Here is a 27,608-nt window from a genome sequence, read left to right as displayed (position 1 = left end):
GTCGTGGTTTTAGTTCAAATTTGAACTCAAACCACGACGAGTAATTTGGAACCGAGGGAGTACTAGATAACAATTTCATATATACTCAACATGCATCCTCAAGCTGACATCAACGACAATCATCATATTTAGTTCTAGATGATATCGACGACGATCATCATATGTAGTTCTACATGATATCGACGACGATCATCATATGTAGTTCTAGATGATATAGCCACACACACATATGTAGTTCTAGATGATATCGACGACGATCATCATCCTCAAGCCTAGGTGGTGGGTGTTCCTGATAGTAATTAGGATGGCCTGTCCAGCACGAAGATTCTTGCCAATGAGGAATCTCTTCCACCCAACCGAGTTCAAGTGTGTGCGACCATCTATGTCCATGCGGTAAGTACATGTGGTGACGGAGCCCCTTGCGATAAGGCGTAGTCCAACTGAGCCTTCTTCATCAGGCTCGATACCACAACTCACAGATAGGTTCTTTGGCAATCTCTGAATAAGAAAAACATATCAATTAATAAATAGCTTCACACATACTCTTGCAAATATATTTCTATTAAGTCTAGATTTCTACACTATCAAAAGACACGGTACTACGCATTTGTACTAATTAATCATGAATTCTACTAATAAGTATATATATGGATTATGTACACTATTAATAGTTCCTTGGATTCTACACTAATAAGCATGTGATCAGACTCTACACTAAAGTATATCATCGACTAGATTCCACAAAGCATATCATTGGACTCTACACTAAGCATATCATCGGATTCACTAAGCATATAATCGGATAATTTGCATTTGTAAGTATAACAATAAAGCATATATATATATCATCAAATTACTACATGCAGCACGTATAACATACCATTTCATGCCGATCGACCATGGTACTTGTCAGGCGGGTCACGAATGGCACCCCGACAAAGTCATCACGTGGCGGAATTATGTCCCATAGGTTGCACACCTCCTCCTCGCTCAGCCTCATTCTTTGAGCTATGATAGCTTCATGAAGTGGGTTCTCATCATCTTCATTGAGTGGGTCCTCATTATCTTTATCATCTTCGTCATCTTCCACCAGGTTGATATAAATGACAACCAGCTTGGGTCTTTCTGCTTTGAAGGAGAATCTGATCAACTCACCACCAGTAAGACGCATGCGAGCGAGGAAACGGGCCCATCCATCTCCTCCAATCTGCGACATATTGCGTCCTTTCTCGACCTCCATAGTGTACGGCCCCCTAGGAGCCTCAAATGTCACAGTGTCTCCTGTCAGCTTGTTGAATTTCAACCTCACATTGCATGGGACGATCTATGTAAGAAAAGCAAAATGACACAATGCAGTAATGCCAACACTAAAAGTAAAATAATTGTTACATTTTATCTAATTTCTTACCGCCGCATGACGAAAACTCGGATGGAAGTAGATGCCGAACAGCTTGTCAGTTGCAAGGCTGCTGGCGCACCTTGACTTGCACAGTCGACATAATGGTGCTGGTGGTGGCGCCATTTTCCTAAAGCAATATGAGCAAAGGATTAACGATTCACTTCACAGGAAACAAGTGGCAAATTTAACTAAATTGGCACCTACATTTTGCCAAAAAATAACTTATTACAAAAAAACTAAATCGAGCATACTAAATCAACTAAATCAACTAGCATACTAAATCCACTAGCATACTAAATCAACTAAATCAAAATGTTCTAAATCAACTAGCCTACTAAATCAACTAAATCAACTAGCCTACTAAATAAACTAAATCAAAATGTTCTAAATCAACTAAATCAACTAGCCTACTAAATCAACTGAATCATATCAACTAAATCAAAATGTTACATATGAAAGCCTACTAAATCAAAATGTATCAGGGAGGAGGGACAAGGAGGGGCGACTCGAGGAGGGAGAAGATAGTAGGACGGAGGAGGAAGGCGGAGCGAGGACGGGCCGGCCGGCGGCGAGTGGAGGGAGGACGGGTCGAGGAGGAAGGCGGAGCGAGGAGGGGGCGGCCAGCGGCGAGTGGAGGGAGGACAGAGGAGGAGGCCGGTACCGAGTCCAGCGAGGAGGATGAGGCGACAGCAGCGCAGATCGGGGGAGGGGCGACGAGGGAGGACCGGCGGCGCGGGGGGTGAGGAGGAGACCGTGAGTGTGTGTGAGTGTGATTTGTGGATGAGGCTAGTGAGTGGGGGGAGATGGAATGGAATAGCAGTAGCGCGCTATAGGTAAACGCGCTACTGCTAAACTACCTATCAGTAACGCCTTTCGGCCTGAACACGCTACTGCTATGTGTCAGTATGTAAAAATAGACATAGACATAAAAAATACGCTGCTGCTACGTTACGCTGAATGCGCTGAATGCTCATTGATTTTTGTAGTTAATTTAGCAGTAGCGATTATTGCTTAAATGCGCTGCTGCTACGTTACGTAGCAGTAGCGCTGTTTATTTTAACGCGCTGCTGCTATAACTGGCCTCGCGGCGGCGTCGTGAGAATTTTAGCAGTAGCGCTTCTTGGAGTGCACGCGCTACTGATAAACTTGTTTGAGCAGCGAGTTTCCATGGCCCGCGCTACTGCTACTTAGCAGCAGCGCCTGATTTTAAAGCGCGCTGCTGGTAAGATTCTGTGTATACGCTTTTCCCTAGTGGTGATAATGAGATGTCAATCCTATTAACCCTCAGGAGTTTAGCTTGAGCATGAAGTCACACGTTTCACTGTTTGAGTTAGAAACTATTATTCTAAAAGAAACAATAATTATTTGACCAAAATTATTATAGTAATATTTCTTAAATAAGTAGTTTGACCAGATTTGATCAAAATTCAAAAAATTGAAATAATTATTTAGTAACACTAATATTCTTGAATAATTATGTAGTAACACTAATATTTCTTGAATAAGTAGTTTGACCACAGTTTGACCAGATTTGACCAAAATTCAAAAAACTGTAATAATTAATTAGTAACACTAATATTCTTGAATAATTATTTAGTAACACTAATACTTCTTGAATAAGTAGTTTGACCTGATTTAACCAAAATTCAAATAGAAAAACTAAAATTTGAGCATAACTTTTTTTCCTTTTAGAATTTGAGGATTTTAAAAATTTGCAAACAGACCGTAGGCATCATTTTCTTTTGCTTTTTACAAAACTGAAAAGGCAATCCACGGGAAGGGGGGTTACAATTTGAAAATCCGGAACTAAAGGGCGGTTCGTGTCTCGAACCGGGACTAAAAGTCTAATCTTTTGTTCCGGTTTAAGATACGAACCGGGACTAAAGGGCATCGCACCCTTTAGTCGCAGTTCGTGTCTCAAACCGGGACTAAAGGGCTCATTTGAACCGGGACTAATGCCTTTAGCCGCATGAACCGGGACCAATGCTCACATTAGTCTCGGTTCGTGACTGAATTGGGACTAATGAGCTTATCTGGCCCGAACGAAAGCCCTATTTTCTACTAATGAAAGGATGGTTTGTGATTACATGGGACCTGAAACCGACGCGGCCGAAACAAATGCAGGTAATGTAATCGCTAACCAGTGCTTTCGCGAGACATCGAAAATGCCACGGACCAAACGCGTCGTAATTTTTAATGGCTGCATCCGCTTTTAGCACTGTTCTTGGGAATGTGACCAGTCTTGCAGTTCAGGAGGCCAAATTCTTGTATGGAATCTCCCCTGAAGTAGGGCTCTTAAAAGATGATCACATGCGGCTACAGGGCTACCTTAGAGATGCTAACAAGAAACAAAGGCTGGGAAATGATAGAGTTGATATCCTGGTCAGCCAGATTAAGGCAGCATCATATGAGGCGGAGAATGTCATCGAAACCGCGGATCACATGGATAAGAGAAACCGGCTCAAGACGGGCTTCATGGGTACTATTTTTCCCTTGACTGGAGATATCGCTACAAGATTAAGGATTTCCTTCGCTACAAGATTTAGAACTTCTCAAGTGTGTTTCCCTTGACTACATGATGGAAGAGGGGACACTGCCAAAGCTCTCAACCCTGGGGACTTGCTGGGTGCACAAGAATCAGCAGACTCCCTGAGGGTTTGTTGCATATTCCACACCCCGTCGGTTTAAGACTGATTTATATGTCAAAGATTTCACAAAATGACGACACGTGGAAGGAGTTGTCCTGGAAAGGATGAGAGGTACACCCAGTACATAGCTTAAGGAAATATTATTGTTTGGAAGCAATCAGTTAATGCTAGTTAGTTTCAGGGTCAGCTCACTTTGTTAAGTTATTTTATGTTGTACATGTGTCATTTTGTGCAGGTCCATGAGTGTCTCTGTTAATAACGAGTAAATTACACAAAACCATCACTTTGAGGGCTAGGTTTGCAGAAAACACTAGATTACTTTTTTTGTAAAAAACACCATGTCTACCGTAAACATTTTGCAAAAGACACTGATCGGCGAATTTGGCTCAATTAAACACGTTTATGACAGTTGGGTCCCTCTTTTCACTAACGTGGCATAACGTTTTGCTAAAGACAGTGCTAGATGGGTCAAAAAGCAAAAACACCCCAACATTCTTCAATGTGCCGCCCAGGCCCCCGTGTCCTTGGACTTTATCCAGCCACTGGTCAGCCACGCGCCCGCAGCCGCCCAAGTTAACCGGACCTCCAATCCATGGACCTCGTTTGTCGCGCCGCCGCCGCCATGGTTGAAGACCGGCACCGCTTGACCTCCTCAACTTCTGGCCAATGAGCCCCAAGCACCCCACGCACCCGGATCCGACCAGAGCACCACCACCTCATTCGGATCCGGCAAGGGATACCACGCCCCCGCACCGGTTTGGCATCCTACGCCAAGGAGATGCCTAGCGCTGCCAACGTTGACCGCCCCAGCCAGCGTCGCGCAGTGCAGATCCGACAGCCCTTGGTCGTAGCGGCCCTCGCGCAATGCAGATCCGACGACCCTCCATCTGGTGGCCTCCTTGATGAGCTCATGGCCGTCAGGCGCGATCGACGATAGGCAGGTAGGGGTCGCAACGAGGGAACCCGAGCTTCCTGACGAGCCGCCGCTCGGGTGTGGCCTCCTGCGCGAAGGAGAAGGCAAGCACCGCCAGCGTTGACTGCACCAACCAGCAGCATGGGATGCACATTGCTTTTTTACTTTTTGATCCAGGGGTGCAGATGAAAAATCTAAGGACTAATTTGTAAATTTGGATTAAAATTTATCTCACACGAAATGTTATGCCACGCAGGCAAAAATGGGCCCCAATTGTCATAAACGTGCTCAACCGAGTTAAATTCGCCGATCAGTGTTATTTGCAAAATGTTTACGGTAGATATGGTGTTTTTTGCCAAAAAAATATAACGTAATGTTTTCTGCAAACCTAGTCTTTAAAGTGATGGTTTTGTGCAATTTACTCGTTAATAACGGAGAAGGGCGGACATGTTTCCTAGTTCCCATGGTAATTCTCAGATGTTATTCACCCACGGTATACATACGACACAAGATTATCGGAAGAAGAATCTTTCTCGGATGGGTCAATCCGTCGACTCTAGCAACCTACATACTATCAGATATATATTCTCGGATGCTAATTCCAAGACTGAATGTAATATCGAACTATCGATAGTAAAAATGCCTTGTACATTTAAACGTACTATGTCATGATGACCTTTGTATTTATTTATTATCCAGATTCAATAGTGTTGTTTAATTGTATGTATGCTTGCAAGTTGATCAACTGAAGCATAGCACCCTTCCCGCGACAAGGCCGTTACTAGTTGACGTCGATCTTCTCGATCCACAGTTCCACACCCTTGGTCCGGAAACGCAATGCAAGATTAATTAGTCCAACGAGGTTGTTGAGCTCACGTGGGCGACCCATTGTCGGCTCATAGAAAGATACAACCCCATTTGCACTTACAAAAACATCCACTTGTAAATCTCGAGAATTGAGCATCATAGTATTCTTCAAGACATACGTTAGGCCCTTTCTAATGTTTCATCTTGTACGGGTGCTAAGGTTGCCAACTAAGCAAAAAAATAATATGGCATGCTAGTTAAGAGGAGAGAGAGTAGTATGGTGACCCGAAAAAAACAATGCTAAGTACGTGTATCTAGGTGGAAGCACAATTCTCTGTCTACAACTAATTAAATGCATGAAGTTTAGCGTTCAAAAGCTTAGAGCATGCTTGGATCCAAGGGACTATTTTTAGTCTGACTAAAAATAGTCTCTTTTAGAGGCTAAAGTCCCAAGCACCCCTGACTAAAGAGAGGCTAGGACTAGTCTTGAGGCTAAAAAAATTTAGTCATAGGAAACCTACTAAAATATGTATTGGCCCTCTCTCTCCTCATTTAATTCCTCTCCTTGAACACATGCGAGTTTTGGATTGGAGGGTTTGAAGGATAATAAATGCTCAATAACTTGATTTTAGTCTCTTTAGTATTTGGATCCAAGCATGGGTGAGGCTAGCAAGTTTTAGTCCCACTACTTTTAGTCATGGGACTAAAACGTATCCAAGCACCCTCTTAATACCTTTGCATTGGGATCTTGATTTGCTAAGGCATTTAATATACTTAGCACCTCATCTAAGCACCTTTGCATTGGAAGAGGTCTTATGATCGCTGGACTGCTGGTACCAAGATAGTATATAATATTTTACGCTAGAAACAGGCAAGAGGGAATCAATGACTACTCGATGCATGTCGTGTGGATGCTGCAGAATACAATAGAAACATGTGCAGAAGGCACGCAGCAGCAGCCGCAGCAGGTAGAGGCGCGCCAAGCTCCTCGATCTGAACATAGCTTTGACTCAAGTCTTCACACCAGCAGACACACTCGCCCACCCAGCTAGCTAGCTACTCTGCATGCTCCGGCCACCGCTCGACGATGATCTGAGCGGCCTTGATCGAGCTTAACCAGGTCGAAAACCCTCCGGCCCACGGGCGGAGCTCTCGGTAGGGCGAGGACTAGGACTGGATGTCCGAGCGAGCTTTTCGGCTCGGCCCGAAGCTCGCTCCAGCTCGGTCCGTTACAGCTCGGCCCGATAAAATAAACGAGCGAGCCCAGTTGTGAAAAGAGGCCCGATTCCCGACCGAGCCGAGCCAAGTTTCGCCCGGTCCAACTCGGTGACTCGCTCGAGGCCCAGCCCAGTTCCCATCAGCCATTCTGGCATTAGGGCACGAGCCCCTCCCTTCCTTTGTTCGGCGCTGCCTCATCCCTCACCTCGCTGCGCCGCAAAAACTAGACCAGTGGCTACGGGGCGGCGGCCTTTCCTCACCACACCGAACGCCGGCGGATGCGCCTCCCCTGGTTTCTTGCCGAACCTGACGAGCAGGTACTCTCTCCTTTCTTTCCATCCCTAGCAGTGGCTGGGCGCACACACGCTTGGCACTCTCGCGCTCCCCTGCATGAGCGCACGGACGGCAGACGACATACATGCTCCCCTGCATGTAGGAGTCCTACCTGCATGGCTGCGCCTGCGTACACGTACGCGATGGAGGGGTGGATGGACGAATGCTTCTGCTTGGCTGTGTAGAGTGTAGCCGTCGCCGTCCTCGCCATGCCGGATGCCGTCGTCGTCCTCGCCGCGCCCGACACTGGAAGGCGCTCTCGGCACCGACGGCACACGCCCCCTGTCATCGCCACGTCGGCCGCCGCCTTTCCTCGCTAGCCAAGCATCGGCCGCCCGGACGAATGCAAGCACATACTACAAAGGCGTGTGCCACACGAGCTGCTCGGGCTGGACCGAGCCAGAGGCAAAACGAGCCGAGCCACCAGAAACAGGCTCGTTCAATGAACGAGCCAAGCCGAGCTCGGCTCGCTTTAGGCGAGCCAAAGGCAGGCTCGGTCTGAACTCGGCTCGGCTCGGCTCGTGTCCAGCCCTAGCGAGGACGGGCGCTCGCCCTACCTTGATTTGCCGGGGAAGAAAATTACGTATAGGTATACGTATGTGTAGTTGTGTACTCGCTCTGATTCATCGATAGTTCCTGAAAAAATCGTTGTCTTGTTGGGTCGTGAGTCAGTGAGTAGCGATTCTGTCCTCCAAGGTTCCAGCCGTCCAATGCAGCGAGGCTGGCGGCCGGCTGGAGCGGCGAGGGCGGCGGTCAGCGTCTACACCCCGCCTGCAGCCCCCTCATCGACTCCGTGTTCTTTTTTTCCATCCATGTTCTGTTTTCTCTTTTTGTAGTCGTGTGTACACTAGTGGCTGGAGATTCATAACATATTGACGAAATTTTCTAATTAAAAACAGTGAGAATGTGTGATATGTGATGGTAATTACTCAGTGCTTTACAGTCATTTTTGTATGTGCTATGCTTTGTGATAGAAATTTGTCTGAATATTGATGACAAATTGACAATTGCTGATTAAAAACAGTGAGTGTGTGTGGGTGGCGCAGTGGCGTTGCCAACTTTGTTGGCGAAGGGAAAACATGGATATGAAGGGGAAGGGCTAGCAAAGGCAAAGGGGAGGCGTGTAATTTTTTGAATTTTAGTGGCATTTTCAACTAAAAGTATTTGTGTGCACTACTATTGTCTTTCGAAATTTCTTTTGTGCTTTAGAGTTCACCCCACCTTAGAAAAAATTCATCCTCCGCCACTGCTCCGGCTGGTGACGGTTAGTAACTCTATCCCTTCTTGCTCATCTCCCCTGCTCAAATGCTCATCACTTCTTGCCCTCTCTCCCCTCAGATCCATGCATTTCTAGCTAGTGGTGCTGAAGTTAACTGCCAGCTCATGTTCTTGGATGATACTATCATTACACTCAAGGGAGCTTCATTTGAGTCGAACTATAGAATAAAAAAAGTCTTCTGCCGCCACCCGTGCCTAGTTTTTCTTAGTGGTTCATTGTCGGAGTCGGAGCTGAGATGTCTAGTATGGGTTGTATGGAGTGTTGTGCTGCAGCTTTTAGGCTGTTGTTTTTTCTTTTTACTTTTGATCTTCGGATCCTCTGGTCCTAGGACCTTCACCACCTTGTTGTTTTCCGTTGCTTCCTGCTATTATCAATGAATGCCAGTGATGCTGGATCTTTCAAAAAAAAGTCTTCTGCCGAAGGAGATCTGAGCGGCGTGGATCGAGCTCAAGGAGAAGACCCTCCTTTTTTTCGATAAAGGGCATTCTTTATTGACTCGTAATGTCGCATCACGCGGATGCAAAACATAATGAGTACATATTCGGTCTCTGCATAACTAAGATGCACACAGCCAAAAAGAAGAAAAAAAGACCCAAAGGGTCAATGAGCGAGGCAAACGACCCACTGCAACAAAACATCAACTACTACCACTGTCATTGGCAACACCCGGACGACGAGAAGGTTGTCCTAACAGCAACGCCTTCAACAAGGAAATGGTGCATGAACACCATCATCACTGGATCAAACCACATAGGCTAGATCGTGAGTTTTCACCCAGAAGAGAAGGACCAGCTAAGCTCCAAACAGTGCCTTCAACAAGGAAGTGGAATCGCCACTGCCAGGTACAACCAGTGAAGGCTAGACCTAGGGTTTTCACCCTGGAACGTAGGACCTGGTATTCAAAGAGCACCACCATAGACGAAGTCCCTGTGTTGTCACCACCAACTTGCCATAGAAGAATTCCTGATGCGGTGACTCGATGAGCACTGAAATTTCGGATCAAAGTGAACATCACACATCGGGCATTTACTGAGATGACAGATCTGACAACACAAACAACAACGACTGTGCTAGCACCATGCCGTTGTGAGGGCACACCCCAACCATCACCGGAGAACGATTAATATCTTAGTTGTCCGTCATGAGGATGGGAGGCACTGGGTAGCCTGGCACGTGAAGCCCAATGGCCAAGTGACGTGCACGACCACCAAGCATCCACCACTTCCTGCTCCAATGAATGCACCACCGCATATACCAAGCCGACGAATGACCACCATAAAGAGGCCTCGGTCACGTCAGCCAGACAGGGACGCCGCGAGAGAGCCGACCATCACCGGATCAAGCCAGCCGATATCCGCTTGATCAGCACCCAACCAAGACACGGCACGAATCTCTGTCCAAACGCCCACAAAGGTGGCACGTCTCCCGAAAGCCGCATGGTGAAGCAAAATTGAGTTTCAGCCATCCGCCGCCTCAAGCACCTTCGGAGAGGCTAGATCCCGCTGGGTAGAGAGCTTTGTCTCTGGTGGTAGTGTGGCCATAAAAGTTAATGATGACGTTGGCAACTATTTTCAGACAAGGAAGGGGCTTCGTCAAGGCGGCCCCGCATCTCCTATTCTCTTTAATATTGTGGCCGACATGCTAGCTACCCTTGTGGAGCGCAGAGCGGGCTAAGCTGGATGGTCAAATTAGTGGAGTCATTCCACACTTGGTAGAAGATGGTCTATCCATTCTACAATATGCGGATGACACAATTCTACTTATGGATCATGATTTAGATAAGGCAATAAATCTCAAGCTGCTCTTATGTGCCTTTGAGGAACTTTCTGGTCTCAAAATTAATTTTCATAAGAGTGAACTTTTTTGCTTTGGAGATGTTGCAGAATCAGCACCCGAGTATGCCGACATTTTTGGATGCCAGCTTGGGCAGCTTCCGATTAGGTATCTGGGTATCCCCATACACTATCGCGTTTAACTACCGCTGAGTGAAAGCATGTGGAAGAGAGACTTGAGAGACGATTAGCCAGTTGGAAGGCCAAACTCTTGTCTTATGGGGGGCTATTGATCTTGATCAATTATGTCCTAAGCAACATGGTTTTATATATCTTGTCATTCTTCCACCTGCTGAAAGGGGTTGTACAGCGTCTAGACTACTTAAGATCCAGATTTTTTTGTCGGTGTGATAACGAAACCAAGAAATATAGACTGGCTAGGTGGAGCGTATTATGCAGACCTAAAAGTTAAGGGGGCCTGGGAATCCAAGACCTTGAGATTAAAAACATCGCTCTTCTCAGCAAGTGGGTTTATAAACTACTCACTGAGAATGGAGTATGGCAGGAAATCATCCGCAACAAGTATGTGGGATCCAATGTCATTTCTCAAATTCATTGGAAACATGGGGATTCACATTTTTTGAGTGGTGTCATGAAGGCCAAGGAATTCTTCTTCCAATTTGGGACCTTCTTGGTTAGGGACGGTGCTCAGGTTCGTTTCTGGGAAGATGCCTGGCTAGGGAACACTACACTAGTGGTGCAATACCCGAGCTTGTACCGGATCGTCAGACATAAATTTGTCACGATCAAACAAGTCTTAGGACAGGAAAACCCCGATATTTCTTTCCGTAGGGATCTTTTGGGCACTTGTCTGGAAGCATGGAATGAATTACTCACTCGCCTGGAGGACATTCAACTGTCAGATGAGTCGGACACTTTTCGATGGAACTTGCATCAAAATGGCAAATTTTCAGTCAAATCCACGTATATGCAATGGTTCATTGTGATATTCCAGTAGATAACAGGAAATTGTGGAAGCTAAAAATTCCCCTAAGAGTGAAGATTTTCCTCTGGTTTCTTAACAAAGGAGTCATCCTAACTAAAGATAATCTGGCACGACAAAACTGACATGGTTCTAAGACATGTGTCTTTTGCCAACATGACGAGTCTATCAAACACTTATTTTTTGAGTGCAAGTTCGCTCGGGCAGTTTGGGCTATGGTCCAAGTAGCTTCGAATTTATACCCACCACGTAGTGCACGGAATATGTTTGGCAACTGGTTGCGGGGTATTGATAAACAAATTTTATGCACATATTCTTGTGGGAGCGGCGGCCTTATGCTGGGCAATGTGGCTTACCAGGAATGATGTGGTTTTTAACAATAAATGTGTCTCATCTCTTATGCAGGTTATTCATATTTGTACACGATGGCTCCGTACTTAGTCTATCCTGCAGAAGCCGGAGGCAGGGACCTTTTTATGATGGCGTCTACACGGCTGGAGTGTACAACCAAGGAGGTTTTCTACCCCCATGGATAGCGGTATGATTTACGGATAGGATCTACCGCTCCTTAGGCTGGACACGATTTATTGCTTGGCATTGTATCGAATTATTTTATTTTTAGGGTGCTCTGGACTTTTTGACTGTGTGCATCTAGCTATGCAGATGCCAGGTTTTCTTTCGATACGATTGTATTATTTCGATATATCTAGTCAATGAAAAGGCCTTTATCGAAAAAAAAGATCCCGCCGGATCCAGCCCATCCGCGACGCCCGCCTTCAGATCTTGGCCGATACAGTTCCAGGCGCCGCACCACACCACCACTAGTACGGATCATCGGAGGACACGACCGGTGGCGCACATGGATGGTCATGCCTTGACGCTGCAGCACCCACAGGGCACGAGATCCAGGCGCAAATGTCCCGTTCTGACGGCAGGAGGAGGCCAGCCAACCCCGGAAAGGGAAGGAGAAAGTTGGACGGGAAGAGCCCCGCCGCCGCCGTTAGCTCCGACGGCCTCCTCCGGCGGCGGCACGGGGAGGGCAGCGATTTAAGGTACCCTAGGGCAGGCGGCAGGGGTGGCCTCCAGAGTCGCCCTAGGAGCGACCCGGGAGGCGTTTTTTCATATCGGAGAAGACCCTCCTGCCGCCCGCTGGTGAGTCCCCATTTCTCTCCCTTCCGCTCCTCAATTCCTCAGCGCAAACTCATGCATGCTCACCTCTTGCATGTCTGCCATGCTATCTAGCTAGTGGTAGCGAGGTCGCAAGCTCAAGTGTAGTGATTACTCGTCACTATAAAAGAAATAAAGCAATATTCATTCTTGTTAATTCTTGTCATCTTTGACCAAGTATATTTTCCATCTGTGAAGAAGGTTAGGCGAGGAGGAGCTAGCAGAGAATGACCGTGTCCGCTGTTAGCACCGTGCTTGGTAGCGTGGGCAGGGCAACCTTGTCCAGGAGACCACATTCCTGTGTGCACTCATCCTTGAAATGGGGTTGTTGAAAGATGAGCTCATGAGGTTGCAGGCCTACTTCAAAGATGTGGATAGAAAATGGCGGTCAGGAAATGCAAGAGTTGCCGTCCTGGTGAGCCATCAGAGATGCCGCCTGTGAGGCTCAGAATGCCATCAAAGCTGCAGACTACATGGAGAAAAGAATTGTTATGTTATGCTTCAAATTATAGTTTTAAATAGTCGGCTATAGCTCCGCTATAACCCGCTATAGCCTTTTCAGTACGGTGCCGCTAAATGATCATCTTCATAAATAGCCTGCTATAACCCGCTTTAGCCCGCTATAGCTTATTTGGAGGCTCGCCGCTATTTTTCATAGCCCGCTATTTGAAACATTGTCCAAATTCAAGTATAAAGAGGGAGGCTAACTTCTGATGAGCGAGCGGAGTGAGGCCTGTCGCCGGTAGGCTTGGCCGAAGCGGATCAGTATTGACCTAGGCACATGTGTTATATATACCTCTCGTAAGCCGCCGCACGGGATAAGTTAATCAGTTGTAAATCCAACCTCCCCTGATATAGTGAAGTTTGGCTGGCTGGCGCCCGTGGTTTTTCTCCCTTCGTGTTGGAGGGGTTTTCCACGTTAAAATCTCGTGTCCCCTGCTTCTTCTCCGTTCTTCGTTGACTTGATTTGCTTGTGGTATCTCTAACAATAAACAGACTCAAGAAGGGATTCATGGGTGCTATTTCAAGGTATGCTCACCTGCCAAGTGACTTGGCACCCTTCGTAAGATTGGTGTGGAAATTCAGTGTGTCAGAAGAAAGCTCGCCGAGATTTTTGCAAGTGCAGAGAATTTGAAAATTGATTTGGGTGAGACCATTGTAGTGGAGGATGAGCTTCCATGGGATTTCAGCGTTATCCACCAGAACTCGGAATATGATACTTTCATGGTTGGTTTTCAGGATGAGCACAATGAAATAGTCGGAAAATTAGTTGACAATGAGAGCATGCTTATTGCTGTGTCGATAGCTGCCATGGTTGGAGCGGGGAAAACAACACTTGCAAGAAAAGTATACACTTCATCCAGAGTCAAAGAGCACTTCAACATAGTGGCTGAAGAAAATATGCCCTAAAGGCAATAATTAAGTTGTTATTTTATATTTCCTTGTTCATGATAAATTTTTATTATTCATGCTAGAATTGTATTAACTAGAAATCTAAATACATGTGTGAATACATAGACAAACATTGTGTCCCTAGTGAGCCTCTACTGGACTAGCTCGTTGATCAAAGATGGTTAAGGTTTCTTAGCCATGGACATGAGTTGTCATTTGATAACGGGATCACATCATTAGAAGAATGATGTGATGGGAAAGACCCATCCGTTAGCTTAGCATATTGATCGTTTCGTTCTATTGTTATTGTTTTTTTATGTCAATTACATATTCCTTCGACTATGAGATTATGCAACTCCCGGATATCAGAGGAATGCCTTGTGTGCTATCAAACGTCACAACGTAACTGGGTGATTATAAAGATGCTCTACAGGTATCTCCGAAGGTGTCTGTTGGGTTGGCATAGATCGAGATTAGGATTTGTCACTCCGAGTATCGGAGAGGTATCTCTGGGCCCTCTCGGTAATGCACATCATAAGAAGCGTTGCAAGCAAAGTGACTAATGAGTTAGTTGCGGGATGATGCATTACGTAACGAATAAAGAGACTTCCCGGGAACGAGATTGAACTAGGTATGAAGATATCGATGATCGAATCTCGGGCAAGTAACATACTGATGACAAAGGGGATAACGTATGTTGTCATAACGGTTCGACCGATAAGGATCTTCGTAGAATATGTAGGAGCCAATATGAGCATCCAAGTTCCGGTATTGGTTATTGACCGGAGAAGTGTCTCGGTCATGTCTACATAGTTCTCGAATCCGTAGGGTCCGCACGCTTAATGTTCAATGATGATTTTGTGTTATAGGAGTTATGTGATTTGGTGATCAAATATTGTTTGGAGTCCCGTATGAGATCACAGACATAATGAGGAGTCTCGAAATGGTCGAGAGGTAAAGATTGATATATAGGACGATAGTATTCGGACACCGAAAGTGTTATGGGGTATCGGATACATATCGGGTCACAGGAAGTGGTTCCGGACACCCGTGGCAAAGATATGGGCCTAATGGGCCAAGAGGGGAAACGCAGCAGCCAGCAGGGGCTGTTGTGCCCCCTATATGGGATGCACCTAAGGGAAAGGAAAGAGGGGAAGAGAGAAGGATGGGGAGGGATTCGACCTCCCCCTTCCTTCCCTCCTCCCTCCTCCTTCCTTCCCCCTTCGGTACTTATGGAAGGGGGCAGGCCGAATTGGGGGAGGCGCCCAAGTAGGATTCCTCCTACTTGGGGCGCCCCTTGCTGCTCCCCTCCCTCTCCCACCTATATATATGTGGGAGGGGCACCGCTAGAACACACAACATTGATTCCTAGACGTGTGCGATGCCTCCCTCCACAGTTTACACCCCCGCTCATATTCTCGTAGTGCTTATGCGAAGCCCTGCGCGGAACACTGCACCATCACCGTCACCACACCGTCGTGCTGACGGAACTCATCTACTTCCTCGACACTTTGCTGTATCAAGAGTTCGAGGGACGTCATTGAGCTGAACGTGTGCATAACTCGGAGGTGATGTACGTTCGGTACTTGATCGGTCGGAACGAGAAGAAGTTCAACTACATCAACCGCGTTGTCAAACGCTTCCGCTTTCGGTCTACGAGGATACGTAGACCCACTCTCCACCGCTCGTTGCTATGTATCTCCTAGATAGATCTTGCGTGGTTGTAGGATTTTTTTAAATTGCATGCTACATTCCCAATAGTGGCTTGGGTGACCGTATCTCAACCGTTCAAGGGCGTTAACTTACTAAGGGACATTATGAAACAAATAATAGAGGGCACAGATTGTTCTAGAGAAATTGATGAAATGGATGATTTTCTCCTGCAAAAAAGATACCTAGTAGTTCTTGATGATGTGTGGGAAACAGACACATGGGAGCAGTTGAACACAAGAGTTAATGCCTTTCCAGATGCAACTAACGACAGTAGAGTATTGTTAACTACACGGAAAGAAGATGTTGCAAATCATGTTCAGGTGCCAAGCCATGTCCATCCTTTGAAAAAGTTAGATGAAGAGAGGAGTTGGGAACTTTTTAGTAGCAAAGCTCTACCATCATATAAAAGGTCTGTTATAGATGATGTGGATGAGTTTGAAAAACTTGGTAGAAAGCTTGCAAAGAAATGTGATGGATTGCCTCTTGCACGTGCAGTATTGGGGGGGGGGGGGGTATCTGTCAAATAATGTAAATACACAAACATGGTCATATGTACTTTTTGGTTGGCCATCAACCAAGGATACACAGATGGGGCAAGACATACTAGCTCGCAGTTACAAAGACCTGTCAAGCCATTATATAAGATCTTGTTTCACTACCGGACTAACCCTCTATGCCGGTATAGCTCTATGCCGACGGTCACCGTCGGCATACACCCGTCGGCGTAGGTATCGTCAGCGTCGTCCTGTCAGACCGTCGGCATAGAAAAGCCGTCGGCATAGGCATCTATGCCGACAGCTTTCGTACGGCCATCGGCATAGTTACACCGTCGGTAGAGAAAATTACCAGACGGCAACAGACGGTGCCGTCATCCCCACTAACCAACCAGCGACGGCCACGTGGCACATATAAGCCGACGGCCAGGCCGTCGACTTATATGTGCCACGTGGCAGTCACTGGGCGCTCCTGGCAGCAGAGTATGCCGACGGCCAGGCCGTCGGCATACCCATGCCACGTGTCGCTTCCTGGTTTCTCGTGGACATGGCTATACCGACGGCCACGCCATCGGCATAGATCTGTTCTGTTTTTTTATTTGCTCCGTTTTCTCATTTTTTTTATTCAATTTGACAGCATTTAAATTCATAAAATATGACAAAGACCATATATAGATAGAAATAAGACAGATCATCATCTAAAGATACTCTAGATCATCATCTAAAGATACTCAAGATCATCATCATCATCTAAAGAGAATCAACATCATCATCATCGAAACTTCATAAACATATAAGTATTGCAAGACATGGAACATCATCATCGTCATCTAAAGAACGGTAAGAAGTACGGAACATGGAAAGTATTTCAAGACATGGCACACATCATCTGTCAAGACTAGGACCATCACCGTGAGCAACGCCAAGACCAGCACTACTTCCCCAGATCGGAGTGACTGGGCTCTCTGAAGCAGGAGTCGAGCCACCGGTCCCCTACATGTTTGAAAAGAGATTGTAAGGGTAAATATGATATGATAGTGTTGAATGAACGAAAGCTAGTTTGTCAATAGTTAGGCAAATGTACTAACCGGAGTCTGACTGCCTAGTGCCACCCATTCATCGAACGTGGGCACGTGTGGGGGTTCTCAAGCAGGTGGTGGTGCGGGTCCCATTCGTGGTGGATCCGTGAGGTTAGTCCAAGACGCCAAAGTAGCCTGAATATTAGTTAACCAAGCAAACTAGAAGGTCAGAAGAAATGAAAGTGCAAATTTTAGCTTGGTTCTAAGAGGGCAAAACTAACCGCCATCATCTGACGGTTGTAATCTGTTAGAATTGTGTCGAATATTATTGTATAAAGTAGGTTACAGTTGAACTTGATTTTGGACTGTGTGTTGACAGCGTAGAAGTGGTGTCCTAATAGGACACTGTATCCTAGACTTCTCATATATAGTAGGGGTAGACACACTTGTAACCTATGCCAACATAATAGCACAAGTACGCGGGGGGAGCCGGCGGCTTGTGCTGTCGCCCGGGTGGTCGGTGTGCGGTATTGTGACGGTGTCACGGGGAGGAGCGCCCAAAGTCAGGCCCCAGGGATGTAGCCATATCGGTGAATCTCGTTAACAAATCTCGGTGTTGCGCTCGTGTGATTGCTTGGTCCATGGTAGATCGACGAAACACCTCAAATTTATTCTAACATAATCCTCGTTTGCCTTTACTCGTCGCAAGTACTCCCGCACCTTGAGATTCCTAAGCTCGACAAAGGCTTTATATGCCTATAAAATTTAGGTTGTTTCTAAGTGGACAATGTTGAAAATTGTTCGACGGTATTTTGTGCATTGCTGCATAAAATAATAATTTTATTTTCAATGAGTTTTAATGCAGGTTATCTGTGCAAAGGTAAGTGGTTAATAATACAAAGGCAAAATGCTATTGCATGGCACATGCCCGCACGTACTTAAACAGGCACATGCATGAAATCATGGTGCAACTACTACATGTGCATGCACACACACGTCCTACGTAGCTTAGCTTAGACACATATAAATAGTTATGTATTTGAATACCGGCAACCTCGCGTTACATATCCAAATACCCGTTTGTATGCATACATCATATAGGTATGTATTTGAGTATCTACGGCCGGTGAGCATGCACGCATACTTCTCCGAATACCCGATATACATGTACTTCGTTTCCTTCTTTTGATATTTGGACAGGTACATGTACGTGACTGGAATCAGATGATAGGCTCACGTGAGCAGCCTATATACGTATATTTGGCAATCCATCAAAAATTGGAAACGGATACAACCGACCACAGAACCACATAAAAAAGGTACGCGCCAACTAACATGGTATATATGGGGTTGATCATTTCCTTTTATATGTACAGACTTGGACGTCAAGACAAACAATAGAAGGAAATATTAGGACGGTGCAACCCTACCCGTCCAACACCGCAGCCTATATAAGCTAGCCAACCAAGACACCAGAAGCGAGGAGGAGCTAGCTAGCATAGCTGGTGCAACAACAAACGCAGCCGAGGAGACGATGGCGCGGCCGTGACCACACGTTCGTAGGCACCAGATGTGATGAGCCCAGAAACACCGGCCACAACGGCGGCCTGCCCACGGCGAGGATGCAGACGCCCGAGGAGATGATGAAACGGGAGCTGATCAAGCCCCATTGACTAACTTTATTTTTTATTGTGTATTTCATCTATCAGGTGCCGCACATCCATCCATCAAGCAGCAGCAAAGCTACGCACACGTCCCTGGCCAGAAACTCACGCACGCACCGGGCAGGGACGTGCTTGTTGGCGGCGTCAAACCCAAGTGCAAAGGAGGACGTGCTCACAGCGGCGTGGTGGCCGGTAGGCCACCGGCCACGGCATGCTAGAGGATGCGTAGAGGACGCCGCTGACAGCAGGTGCACTATGACATGGAGGTGAGCTCGGATGCATGCACTTGCAACAACCCTCTTGGTACGTATAGTATTTTTCTTACCGGGTTCCATGGAGGAGGAGGAGGAGGAGGAGGAGGAGGAGACACGCGCGTGGCGGCGTCGCCAAATTGGAACTCAAGCATGAAGGAGGACGCGCCTGCGATGGCCGCGTAGGCCCTGTCTTGCGGCGATGAGCATGCCGTGGAGATGACAAGACGCACACAAGGAGGAGGCACAGGAGGAAGCAGAAGACGCGCCGTGGCGGCAACATCGAGAACATGAGGAAAGCCACGCCCATGGCGGCGGCACGCTCGTCGGGCAACATGCACACGGCCTAGCGCTGTCCGGTGGCGGCAGTGCATGCGCCAAGAAGGATCCGCGGAGGCTAGATACGTACATCTATATCTCTTTTTTGTATGCAGGAGCCACAAACACATCTCAACCCGAGGAGGTAGCAGCGATAGAGAGCATGCACCGGCTGGGTTGAAGTCGAGGTCGCCATGTACCCATGCGCCCACATACAACGTTTCGATCACAGACGACGCGCCCATGGCAGTGGCGCGCTCACCGGGCATCAAGCATGCTGCTTGGCTCTGTCCAGTGGTGGTTGTAACGAGGCGGAGCATGCGAGAAGGAAAACACGGATGAACCCACGCGGCCGCAACATCACCTCATGCATCCATCAGGCCGGCTGGTACAAGTGCAAGGAACCCTGGCGGCAGCAACATGAACATGAAGCTCACGTTCCCCTACGGTGAGATGATTGTCTAATTTTTCTTTCTTCTGTTTCTCCCTCACATCCAGCATGCATGCACTATACACGGAGAGTACGTACCCGATCCCTCCGTCGTCGTCGAAGGCAATTTCACCGGACCAGGAGTCTACACCGACACCGTCAGACTTTGTCTATGTCAAGCTCTTCGTCTTCAAGCGTCGTGTTCTTGGTTGAAGATGACCCAGGAGCAGCCGGAGCTCGCCAACGAAGCAGCCCAACCGCTAGCCCTGGTGCTCCTACGGCGGCCTATCTGGCCCCGACGAACATGTCGCGACGCACAGATCATGGCGAACAGGTCTCGATGAACAGGTCCATGATGTTCCAATCACGGTGTACAGACTCCGATGCACCGGTCCTCGGTGAACAGGTCACTGGTGCACAGGTCCATGGTGCCCCGAACAGGTCTCGCGCCTTGCTTCCCAGAGGAGACGACATGGCGGAGCCGGAGCTCGCGACGACGTAGCCCGAGACAAGTCCATGACGAATAGGTCTCTCCGGTGCACAGGTCCATGGCGTTACGATCACGGTGGACAGGTCCATGGCGCCCCGAACAGGTCTCGCGCCTTGCTTCTTGGAGGGGACGATGTGGCGGAACCAGTGCTCACAACGATGCAGCCCGAGACCGGTCCCACCTATGAAAGTGCACCCACTATCGCGAATAGGTCCTTGGCGTACAGGTCTCGGCGTGCTACTTGTCTCGGTAAACCACCGAATACGGCGTTTAGCCGAGACGAGGCACCCACAGTGGCGGACAGCTCCTCTACGTATAGGACTCGATGTACAGGTCCATGGCGCCCCCGGCGTATGGGTCCCCTTTCGGTGTAGCACCCACCCAAGGCAATGAAACCTCTACAACATCTCTTCACGAGTTCGCAGGGTGGCGTCTTTGACAAAACGGACTGCCATAGACTTGGCATTCAATCAAGTGAGACACACCTATCACGGAGCACAGGTCATTGGTGAACAGCTTCCGGCGTACAGGTCCATGGCGTCGCCGGTATACAGGTCCCCTTTCTATGGCCATGTGAGGTGGCATCCTTTTCCTTGGCGGACCGCCGTAAACTCGGCGTCCAACCGAGACGAGGTGCCAACCACACCGGCATTGCAGATATGAGCGAGCGTTGGTTTTACACCGACGCCGGTCTCCATAAGAACACTCCCGTGAGGCAACCCCTTGCATACCCAATGAAGCCGCTACATCGTCAAGAAGTCCGAGCAGAGCAGGACCCATGCAACTTCAACACCGACTACATCAACGCTGTCAAGACCGACGAGGCGCGACGGCAAGGGCGAACGTGGCCAACACAAAGCCATGTTTTGAGCGACACGTGTACCAACGAGGACACGGGCTTTGCCGCCGCCCACACCATACACTCACACCATCATCATCATGCATGGAGAACGCGAAGCAAAGACGACCACACGGCTTAATCGAAGGTATCTCACGGAGCAACCCGCGGGAGTAATTAACCGGGAGCTTTTCGAGGCCCCGGGAATCAGGAGACCGCACATCGCCATAGTCAGGCAGGCCGCGCTAGTAGGCCACGGAGCACAACCATCTTTTTATGGGATTTTGTAATTTTGTTCATCCAAAGAGATAAATGAAAGAGAAAAGTATACTTTTCATCCCTTAATTCTTGGCGAAGTCTAGATTTGGTCCCTCAACTTCAAAACCGGACAACTTGCGCCCTTAACTACTGAAACCGGCCAAGATTCATCCCTGGTCACGGTTTTGACCGGTTTTGGTGCTGTCCAACCCGGTTTTGACCATGCCGACTCAAATTCACATACCTTTTCCAAGTCCGTTTAATGTTTTCAAATTCGGGTATTTTTTTCAAATACGTGAACTTTTTAAAAATTTGTGTACTTTTCCAAATTTGCGTACTTTTTCCAAGTTCACGTACTTTTTTTTAAATCCACGTACTTCTTTAAAGTTCCTGTGGTTTTTTTTAAATTCATGTAATTTTTAAAAATTGACATACTTATTCCTATTCACGTATATTTTTTTGGGTTTGAAAATTTTATGTGAAATTGAAAACGTATGCGGATTTGAATATCTTCGCGAATTAGAAAAAAATGTGTGGATTTGAAAATTTATGTCAACTTGAAACAAGTATGTGAATTTCAAACAAAGTTCATGGATTGGAAAGGAACACGGATTTGAAAAAATACACGAACTTTAAAAAGTATGCGGATTTGAAACAAGTACGCGAATTTTAAAAACAGATGGATTTGAAAAAAAATACTTGGATTCGATAAAATTACACGAAGTTGAAAAAATACACTGATTTGAGAAAATTACGCAAATTAAAAAAAACATGGATTTGGAAAAGTACACAAATTTCAAAATAGTTCACAGATTTGAAAAAGGTATGTTTGTTTTTGAAAAAATTGCACGACCTTGAAAAACTATGTGGATTTGAAAAGAGAATGTGAATTTTAAAAAGTTCACGGATATGAAAAAATTACGTGAATTTTAGTCGGCACCAGTCAAAACCGGGGTCAGTCAGCACCAAAACCGGTCAAAATCGAGACCAGGGACAAACCTTGTCCGGTTTCGTTAGTTGGGGGTGCAAGTTGTCCGGTTTCGGAGTTGAGGGACCAAATCTAGACTTCACCAAGAGTTGAAGGGCGAAAAGTATACTTTTCTCTAAATGAAATACTTGTTTTCGGTATCACTTTATTTTGTGTAGTACACTGGCACGCCCGCATTTTTCTTTTTCCCCGGCGCATGAGAGAAATCAAACATCTCCTCTTCCCTTCTCACGGAGTGCCCTTTAAGATTTTTCTCGTGTCAAATAAAAATAAACTGAGAAAGTGAGAAATAAAGAAGATAAGGGGGAGTAGTTACGAACGCCCGTACTCTTTATTTATTCTGTGATATAAGTGTTTTCTTGCCCCGCATGCTATCGAGGCTGGCTGCAGAAATGTATTTACCTGAGATGCCTGTCCATCTGCTGCAGGTAAAAGCACAAGACTATCCCCACATTCTTGTCACTGCTGGCTTAAATGGTATGGCCCTTGGATACTGAGTTTCTGTTGGCTACTGTTAGCTGTTAACATCAGATTATCCTCACAGCTAACTACTCCGTGACAAACAGATCCTCGCGTGATGTACTCGGAGCCTGCTAAGTTCGTGGCGAAGCTGAGGGAGCTGAAGACAGACGACAACCTCCTGCTGTTCAAGTGCGAGCTCGGCGCCGGGAACCAGGAGACCGTAATCGCCATAGTCAGGCTGGCCGCGCTAGTAGGCCACGGAGCGCACTTTTTTTTACGGGATCTTGTACTTTTGTTTCTCCAACGAGATTAATGAAATACTCATTTCCCGCATCCTTTTTTTTGTGTACTACAGTACACTGGCACGCCCGCAAATTTTTTTCCTCTGGCGGGTAGAGAGATAATAACACGATAACCATCGTTGTTTGTTATTATTTTTCGTGTCAAACACAACTAACTACTCCGTGACAAACAGATCCTCGCGTGATGTACTCGGAGCCTGCTAAGTTCGTGGCGAAGCTGAGGGAGCTAAAGACAGACGACAACCTCCTGCTGTTCAAGTGCGAGCTCGGCGCCGGGCACTTCTCCAAGTCGGGGAGGTAAATAAAAAGCAAAGGAGACATTACTCCTTTGCGTTTGATTTCTTCTTTTTTGACGTGGCATGCTGTTATTAGTGCCAAAAAGGAACAAATAAAATTGTGCTTTTCGGCCTAACTGTTGTTGTTTTAACTTGCAGGTTTGAGAAGTTGCCAGAAGACGCCTTCACCTACGCATTCATCCTCAAGGCGCTGGGCATGATTCCTCCTACAACGGCTTCTTCGCTGTGACGTGCACACATAGATTTAATTTTTTAAACACTTCTTTTGATTTGCCCAAAAAGGTGGAGAAAGAATGACACTTGAATAGTCGTGGTCTGTGAGGGAGTGGACTGGCAACTGAATCTGTGACACTAAATTTGGCAAGAATGGGAGGATCGATCCTTTGTTTTGGTATCGTGGTTTGGTCTGATGACAAGGAAGTGCAATCTCTTTCTAACTTGTGCATTAGACGTGCGCTGAAGCACAAGATAGGAAGTGCAATCCTTGTTTTGCTACCGTGGTTTGGTTTGATGATGGGAAATCGAACTCATGATTCATTAATCCAGCAGCTAATCCACCTAGGTGTTTCATTAATTGCCTTTTATTTAAACTCTCATTCTGCCCAATTGATGGGCTTGATTGCCCTGTCTGATAGATAATTCATCATGCCATGAATAGTAAATTACACTTGGTAAATGTACATACACATCGCCAGCCACAACTGTTGTGCTTTGGGACATCCTGATTCCTGAGGCAAGTTCTCCTTACAGCCAAAACATGTTGCAAGGCATGAGCTCCAGAAATGAGTGACTGATAAGTAAATGAGCAATGCACATCAATGACAGCCCAAAACTAAAGTGGACTTGGTGCAAGAAAGACGGATTGCACATGATGCAGGTTAACAATAATGATTTCTTTCACTAGAGGGCTTGGTACCTTTACAAGTATAGAATTGTCAGCCAAAACAGTTATACTTCGAACAAAGTCGTCCCAAAGCCAGATCATGGGTATAATCATCAGTTTATCTGGCAAGCTCTGAACTCCCAGGAACAAATGCAAAAATTAAAGTGAGCAATGGACACACAGAACAGCCAACAATTAAGGTGCAAATAAGCAGACTTGCACATGATGCAGGATGACAATTATAATTCCTTTCATCAGTGAGCCTGGTTACATCCATTCAGCAGAAAATAAAACTTTGACCTACATAAGGGGCATCTATATATCTGCCAGTCGAGTTCTTTGCATCTTGTTACTCCAGATGAAGAAAAGTTGGAAAGGTAGACTACAACAGGTAGAGCAAAATTCACAAGAGCAGCAGCTCCAAGCCTCTATATCATCTTGCTCAACGACATCCGGTGATGCTTGCACTAGATCGCTAGCTTTACAAAAATCATCCCAATCGATTTGTGATCGCCGCTATCTCCTCTCGCTCGTTTTTCTTCTTTTCTTGTTCCTTTGGACAGCCTCTCCATGACGCCTGTATCATACACAATAAAACCATAACTGCATCGTAAGGAACCTCGAAAAGAGAAGCAAAGTTCCGAAAACATAGAGCAAGTTTGAGCACAAGATGTAACTGTGCATAATCAATCAGTATGAGCTAAATTTAATTGAACTTCTTCAGCCAAAACCGATCGGATACTCAAATGAGTTACCCATCTTGCATCTGCTTTCGTTTCCTCTTGACACCGGTTGGCTTTATTGCTTGATCTTTGCTGCGCCGCCTGAACACCTCAGAATCACTACTGCTGAATGAATTCATAGTTGTGTTCAAAATCTGCCCCTTTGGCACACAAATTCAGAAACAGCTGAATGTCTTATAATAGGAGCAAGTGTTTGGTACCGAGGGCCCGCAGTGTGCGCAGATCGAAGGCGTCGGCGAGGTGGGGGCGGCCGGCCGTCTCGGCCCGCTTCACGGCCAGCATCTTCAGGCTGATGAGGAGATCCTGCACCACCAACCACCACCACCGTGGCACCATTAAAAACCTATCGTATTAAAGGCGAGAAATCAAGAGCTGGGAAAGGGGCGGCGTCACCGACGAGCTCGGGCTCGGAGAGGGGTTTTGCCGGCGGCGGGAGGCGCCATGAGGAGGAGGAAGAGGGGTTCACTTCCCGGTCTTCGGACCAGTTCTTTTGGGCGATTCTACCAGAATCGTCCCCCTCCCCAGCTTCTCCCATAATCACCACTTCATATGTTTTTTACAATCCTAGCTAATTAGACCTTAACTAGATAGGATAGTAAAAAAAATATGAAGTGGCGATTCTGGGAGAAGCTGGGGAGGGGGGCGATTCTGGGAGAATCACCGAAAAGAACTGGCCTTTCTTCTTCCCGGGGTGTGTGTTGGGCTTTGGTTGGCGAGACCACCAGGCGCGTGGATGGAGACGCCTGGTTCATCATCACAACTATCACTGGCCAACGGGCCTCTGCTACATGTCTTGCATTATCTGAAGCGTTTGGTGTGATCGGGCCAGCCCACTAGCTATTTTTTTGTTTTCATTATAATGTTTTGTATATGTCAACAACATTTTTGTAGTACACGTTTCACATTTTCCAAAATTAACATTATTAATACATGGTCAATATTTTTCTATTACACATTTTTTTCAAATGCTTGATTAGCATTTTTTAAACAATATTAATATTTTCTGAATAATTGGTCAACAATTTACCTTTACAAAATTTTAAAGGTAAATAATTGGTCAACACTTGTTCAAATTTTTTGCAAATTCTTGATTAACATTTTTATACACATGATCACATTTTTTCACATATTTTTAATATATGGTCAAAACAATTCTATACACATTTAACAAGTTTCAAATGTCACATCAACATTTTACAAATACTATTTTCAACAATTCTTTCAAACGCTTGATTAATACTTTTGTATACATGGCAAAATATTCATCATTTTCTTAATACATGGTAAACAATTTTACTATACACATTTAACATTTTCTCAAATGCTTGATCAACATTTGTCAAATACTTGTTCAACATTTCTTCTATACATATTTAACAAATTTCAGATGCTTGATCAACATTTTTCAAATACTTGCACAAGCAAAATTAAAATGCTGGATTAGCATTTTTAAAATACATGATCAATTTTTATACACATTTTTATGCGTTTTCATATATATGATAAAAAGTTTATCTATACACATTTATCAAATGTTTTAATAGAGTTTTTTATAATATATATGTATTTAGAATATTTTAAAGTATGAACAAAAGCGAAAAACGAAACAGAAAATGTAGAAAAGAAAACAGAAAAAGGAGTCTGTGGCCTCCTGGGCCAGCCCATGTCAGTTTCCACTTCAGCAAGGGTTCCTACTCTCTAGGAGACGGCGAGATATAGGAGTGCCCGAGCGAGAGGGGGATCAAACGTAAGACCTCCAGGCACTTTCGTCACACTGATAGCCAATGAGGCAACATTGAGTTCATGTTTAACACAAATTTTCTGGTTTATTTGTTTTTTCTTTCTCAATTATCTTCTGTGTTATTCGGTTTTCTTCCATTTTTTTTCTTTTTCTGTACCTTTTTCCATTTTCTGTTTTTTCATTCTTTTTAATTTGTTTTGTTTGTTTAGAATGTTTTTTCGTTTTCTTCTGTTATTTTTCTTTTTTCTTCTCCAGTTTTTATTTTTTTTATTTTTATTATTTCTACATTTGTTTCATCGTTTCATTTTCCATTTTTTTTCTTTTTGGTTTGCTTTGTTTTTGTCTCCGTTTTCATATTTTGGTTTTCTTGCGAAAGACTTAGGCGTACACTCCAAGACATCTCCTGCCGCCTCCATGCCTACCCGTGTATATAAGCTAGAGGGTTTAGCCTATAGAGGGGATCTAATCACAATTACATTCACCTAGCCCTATAGTCAGGTCTCTCCTTACGATCTCAAGGTAGATCAAGCTTGTACTCGGTACATCATCATCAATACTCACTCCGTTTCAGAATAAGGTGTATTGGTTTCTGTGTAAGTCAACCATTTAAAAGTTTGACCAAGATTATAGAACAAAATAGAAATATTTGCAATACCTAATACCTTTCATGATCGATCAAATGATATAAATTTCATATTTGTGTATATTGATATATTTTTTCTAGAAACTTGGTCAAACATGCACTCGTTTGACTTTTGAAAAAACAAATACACCTTATATAAAGGAA

General features: G+C 45.7%; 1 long non-coding RNA gene across 1 annotated transcript in view; it reads right to left on the bottom strand.

Moving 5' to 3' along the window:
• The window catches only part of LOC123149897 (uncharacterized), an 80,759-nt gene extending 55,262 nt beyond the window's left edge, over positions 1-25,497 (bottom strand). The window contains exons 1-2 of the long non-coding RNA XR_006474878.1: positions 25,478-25,497; positions 25,281-25,383 (exon numbers count right to left, since the gene is read on the bottom strand). This is a non-coding gene — a long non-coding RNA (uncharacterized lncRNA). The remainder of the gene's footprint in view (positions 1-25,280; positions 25,384-25,477) is intronic.
• Positions 25,498-27,608: the final 2,111 nt, after the last annotated feature.

Source organism: Triticum aestivum, chromosome 7A (genome assembly GCF_018294505.1).
Source record: "Triticum aestivum cultivar Chinese Spring chromosome 7A, IWGSC CS RefSeq v2.1, whole genome shotgun sequence".
NCBI classification, from domain to species: Eukaryota; Viridiplantae; Streptophyta; class Magnoliopsida; order Poales; family Poaceae; genus Triticum; species Triticum aestivum.
The sequence above is the reverse complement of the archived record's forward strand: the minus strand, read 5'-3'. Positions and strand labels throughout refer to the sequence as shown.